Source organism: Hevea brasiliensis, chromosome 11, assembly GCF_030052815.1.
Source record: "Hevea brasiliensis isolate MT/VB/25A 57/8 chromosome 11, ASM3005281v1, whole genome shotgun sequence".
Lineage (NCBI taxonomy): Eukaryota > Viridiplantae > Streptophyta > Magnoliopsida > Malpighiales > Euphorbiaceae > Hevea > Hevea brasiliensis.
In genome coordinates, this window is record NC_079503.1 from 99,012,004 (window position 1) to 99,018,035 (window position 6,032).

General features: G+C 34.4%; 1 non-coding gene across 1 annotated transcript; it reads left to right on the forward strand.

Annotated features, from left to right (window-relative positions):
* The first annotated feature begins 1,821 nt into the window (after positions 1–1,821).
* Positions 1,822–1,928, forward strand: LOC131170986 (small nucleolar RNA R71). Its single transcript, XR_009141746.1, has one exon. It is a non-coding gene; the product is annotated as a small nucleolar RNA R71 (small nucleolar RNA).
* The last annotated feature ends 4,104 nt before the right edge of the window (positions 1,929–6,032 follow it).

Here is a 6,032-nt window from a genome sequence, read left to right on the forward strand (position 1 = left end):
AGCTTCAATATGGAATTATACAATAAAACTTTTTGCCCAATCACAAACTGCTTCTTTATTTTGTCATAGAATGCCTTTGTCTTTTCTTTACAGATCTTAGAATTTTCATAAGTCTTAAGGCGAATTTCCTCTAATTTATGCAATTGTGATTTTCTTTCCACACCAGCAGTATCTAAATTCAAGTTAAAATGTCTAATAGCCTTATATTCTAACTCAGCCTCCATGCTTAACTCAAACACATCCTGCACAAATATATCAACAACATCAATAGAAAAGACAGAATGATCATCAGTAGGATACTTCATAGCATCAAAGATATTAAATTTAATAGTCTCTCCATCAAACTCCATAGTTAAGGTACCCTCATCCACATCAATTTTTGTCTTGGTATTTTTTAGGAAAGGTTTTCCAAACAAGATCAAAACTGACTTTGATGAAAGAGCACTATTATCCATATCTAGAATGTAAAAATCTACAGGAAAAATGAATTCTCCAACCTGTACCAACACATCCTCAACTACTCCTAATGGGTAAGCATTAGAATGATCAGCTAACTGAATAATGACATTGGTTTCTTTCAAAGGACCCAAATTTAAAGTTTGAAAAACTGAATTTGACATAACATTAATAGATGCTCCTAAATCTGCCATTGCACTTTCAAATATAGAATCACCTATTTTATAGGGAATAGAAAACGAACCCGGATCCTTACACTTAGGGGATAATTTTTGCTGAATTAATGCCGACACATTTTCCCCCACACTGATCTTCTCATTAGTACTAAACTTGCGTCTTGTAGTGCATAATTCTTTAAGGAATTTGGCATATCTGGAAACTTGTTTGATAGCATCAAGTAAAGGTATATTAATCTCTACCTTCTTGAAAGTCTCCAAAATTTCTTTCTTTTGTTCTTCTTTCTTATTTTTAGCCAACCTGTATGGGAATGGAGGAAGATTATAATTATTAACCTTATTCAGTTTGGGTTCAGTATTTACCTCAACTTCAGGAACTTCTGACTCTTTTTCTCCTTGCTTCTTCCTTTTCATTGCCTCATTTGGAGTCTGGTTATCAACTTCTTTCCCACTCCACAACACTATAGCACTCTCATTTTCTCTGGGGTACATGACTATTTGTGATGGAAGCTTTCCAGAACCTTGAGTCTCAAGTCTGCTCACAGATGAAGCTAACTAACCAATCTGTCTCTCTATATTTTGAATGCTATTTCTGGTCTCTTGTTAAAACTGTTGTGCATTGTTAGCCAAAGCCTTAACAATTTCATCAAGTGACATACCTTGATTTGAGGGAGGCGAAGGTGGTTGATTCACTTGTCTCTGCTGCTGGTATCGGTTTTGCACTGGTTGATTCCCATAACTCAGATTAGGATGATCTCACCATCCTGGATTATAAGTATTGGAAAAGGGATCATACATGTGTGGCTGTCCATAATTTCCTACTGCATTAACATATTGCATTGATTCATCCTCTTGTAATGCAAGACACATGTCAGTAGCATGACCTGAACCCGATCAAACCCCACATACCTTAATAGTTTGCATTTTCCCTACAGCCAATTGCCTCACGAAAGAAGTTAAATCAGAAATCTGTTTCTCAAGGTTAGATGTACTTACCTCATTAACCTTCATGGGTGTGTGATCCATTCTCATTCCAAACTGCTGAGAGTTTGCTGCCATGTTAGTAATCAGCCTCCTTGCTTCATCTAGTGTTTTGTTAACCAAAGCTCCTCCACTAGCAGCATCTATCATACTGCGGTCCATTGGTAGAAGTCCCTCATAGAAATACTGAATCAAAAGCTGCTCACTTATTTGATGATGGGGACAACTTGCACACAGTTTCTTAAATGGTTCCCAATACTCATACAAGCTCACTCCATTGTACTGCCGGATGCCACAAATTTCTTTTCTTATGTTGGCAACAATGGAAGCAGAAAAATACTTCTCCAGAAATATCTGCTTCATCCCATTCCATGAGTCAACAGATCCGGAAGGAAGGTAATATAACCAATCCTTAGCTGTGCCTTCCAGTGAGAAGGGAAAAGCTCGAAGCTTGATTTGATCCTCTGAAACTCCTAGAGGTTTCATGCTGGAACACACAACATGAAATTCTTTTAAATGCTTATATGGATCCTCACCTGCAAGACCATGAAACTTAGGCAACAAATGGATTAGTCTAGACATTTAAGGCAGGGTATTGAATACACAAAGGCGGTTTGTTTAGATCAGGAGCAGCCAACTCTTTTAAGGTTCTAGCAGCCATGGTTTCGTTTTCAAAATTTGAATCCAAATTTGAATCCGAAATTAACTCCCTTGGAGATTGGACTCCTTTAGATGTACTCGGAATCTGCTTAGCCTGCTTAGCCAATTTTCTCAACTGTTTAGCTATTTTTTCTACTTCAGGATCAAAGATCAACTCACCAGATTGAGAAGTTCTTGTCATAAACAAAAAGAAATCAAAGTAAAAATAAAAAAATGCCTCAAAAGCCTAGAAAACAATCAAATTTAGCCTCAAGAGGGTGGGGCCAAGGAATCCTATGAATTGATTGGTCTTGATTAGAGCGTCATTTCCTTCAAAATAGGTATGGGCCACCCTCCTAATTCAACCAAAATTCTTAATGAATAGTAACACCGTAAATTTTTTTTTCTCAAAAACCTAAAAACAGCAACAACTCATAAACAAAATTAATAACGGAATATCCTAACACCAAAAACACGAATTCCAATAAACTTTAGTCCCTCGCAACGGTGCTAAAATTCTTGATGGTTATCGAATCCACCAAAATTTAAATTAACTGGAATTACCAGTTATAAAATATTTTCTATAGTAAGTGGTAAATCTAGGTCGAACCCTAGAGACTGAATTACTAAATTTCGTGCACTTGTGTAATGGAAAAAGAAAGAAACAAAGGGTGGGGGGGGGGGATAATTCACAGTCCAAAAAAGAAATTAAAAATCAGAAATTAAAAACTAAAATTAAATATGAAACTCTCAAATTAAACAAACTTCAGTCCAAGGTAATTCGCATTCCAATGCATTGATTCGATCATAGACAAAAGAAATACAGTTATGCCTTATTGAATACTTAATGTAGATTTACCAAATAGTGAGGTAAAACCCCTATCTTTCCTATACTCATCAATTCGAGCCCAACACTCTTATTGACTCTAATTATTAACTGAATTGGTATTAAGCAACCTCATCAAATTAATAACTGCTTTAAGAACAGGAAGTAGTTAAGCTGAATAATAATTTATAAAGCATAAATCATTTAATTCATCCTATTCTTTCCTTAGGTTATTATCAAAATCTTGGATCATAATAAATAAAACCTAATTTTTACTCACGTTCAATCTTACACAACAATTACGGATTATGAAGACGAACTAGCAATTTATCACATCAAACAATTAACTAATAGGCCTTTTTAGCAAATCGTTCAATGGATTGAAGACAATGAAATCAAGAAGCAATAGATATTAAAAAAGACATAAATTTAAATTAAGAACCTGGTCTCACAAATCATGCAAAAGAACATAAATCCCTTAAACTGAATTAAAAACTTAGCCACTCATGTTCATGGCTTATAGAAAAATAAAGAAAAATAAAGAAGAAATCTAAAAAGAGAATGGAGAATAAAGGTCTTCTATGGAGAACGAAGGTCCGAATTGGATGTGTTTTAGCTGCTTTCCAAAGACGCATTTATAATCAAAAACCTAATCCCAAAGATAGGAACCAAACTAGGAAAAGTTTTAAAATTCTAAAGACAGATTTTCAGCCTGCATTCACGTCTCTGAAATCAAGGCCAATTTTCAGTGACTTCCTTTCCGAATCTCTCTCTGCCCACTTCAGGAAAGTTGTAGCCTTATTTCTTAGCTTTCCAACGGGTACTCATTTGACTAAATCTAAGGTCTACAGCCTAAGTTATGGCTAAAAAATTGAGACAGGTTCAGACAGATGGTCCAGCCCATAGTGACGACTTTATTGCCATTTTTGACAATTAAAATGGCCTTATCTTGCTTCTAGCCCCTCATAGAAGTTGTAGAGGTGGCTCTTAAAGTTCAATTGGGCTTGGGCTTGCTTCATTTGGACCTCTAGAACTCTAGATACAAAATAAATACTGAAACTGGTTGTGACAATCAAGTGTGGGCTTTTGCAATAGATCCATAGCTCATTTTGTCAACCTTGGAGACTAATTTGGGCTTTGGTCCCTTTTTATCATTTATAATGCTCTATCTTAGCTTTTCAATGGATTAAACAACACTCAATTTGGAGACCCACAAATTCAGAAACACTTGAAAAACACAGCACAGGTCACATTAATGCAAATGCTGAAAATTTCTCCATTTAACACAATTATTCCAGCAACTATCTAAAAATATGCCTAATTGATATGAAATGCCTAACCAACTGAATTAAACATAAAAAAACACACTAAAAATATTAAATGTGATAAAAATAAAATTAATAAATTATGCACTTATCAGGACAATTTAGTCAATTCACCCTTAGAGGTGACTCATGGCCTCATTATCCATTAAAATGTAGGAAATTAAATTTATGAAAAATAATTAAACACATGAAGAGGTGTAGGAAAGGGAAAGAAAAGAAATTAAAAAACATAAATTATGACATCATCAAATGAGGTAAGCATGACATAAATACTCATTTTAATTTCTAATTATTTAAGAATGGGGATAATTACACATAAAATAAGAACAAAAATTAAAATAAAAAAAATTGTCTCTTTTTCCACCTTTTGTAGCCGTCCCTCCTCTCTCTCATCTCTATCTTCCTTTTTCCTTCTTCCACCATTAATGCTCATTTTGAGCTTGAACAACCACCTATTTTAGCCATAAATTTCCTAGTTCCCCTTAATTAAAACTTGGTTATGAGTCTTGGAAAGAAGATTGAGAGAAAGAAATTGAAGAAAAGTGAAGAATTTAAGAAGCTTGAAATTCTTCAAGTGAGGTAAGTCTCTTTCCTTAAGTTAAATTGATTATACTTAGGAAAAATAATATGAGTAAGTAAAAATTCACTTAGAAAGGGAAAAATTTATGCATGTTGGGAAGACCATAAATTTCGGCTATCATGGAGGGGAATTAGGTTTGATGAAATTGAATGAAATTAAAGATGTGATTAAGCTTAAGCAAGTATGTGAGAATGATTAATATGGTTTAATTGGCAAAAATTAATTAAATTCAAAATTAGGGCTCTTGACAATTGAAAATTTTGGAGAAAATTTTGGGGATTTAGTGAATTGATGCCAATTGGCCTAATTGAGGCTTAAATTGGTCAATTGGTGTGATTTGAAGTGTGATTGAATGCATGGAATGGACTTGAGTTGTGAATGTGGTAATGTCCAATTCTGGACAGCTTGACCTTGGTCCACTCAAATGCCCATAATTGAAATTCTGTTGCTCCAATTGGTGTGAGGCCAATTGAAGATGAAAATTAAGACCCAAAGCAACAATTTTCATGTAGAAACCTTGCCCTAAAACTGATCATAAGTTAGTGTAAAATTTGGTTAAATTCGGACTAGGTACCCTGCCATTGGGTAAAACTGACTTTATGAATAGTGCATGTTCAAATGGTCATAACTTGGTGTAGAAAGGTCCAAATGACTTGATTTTTATACCATTGGAAAGATATGACATAGTAGAATAACTTTCATGAAGAATACAATCCCAAATTCTTATCATAACCAAAACAAATTGCCAACCAAAATTGGATCACCAAATCTGCTAGAACCTAAAATTTTCCTAGAATTCTGGAATTTTACCAATCCTGCCAGTTATAGTTAAATGGGCATACCTTGAGCTACAAAACTCCAAATGGAGTAATTCAAAAATGGAATTAAAGCTAAGACATAAAGGAACAACTTTGATGAAGGAAAGTTGGCCAAATTTCCACTGTAGAAGGCCCAATGGAATAGTAGAACGAAGTGACCCAAAATTGAAAATTTGGAATTTCACTTAAGGAGTTTGGAATTCCAATTGGCAATCAATGCCAACACAATTG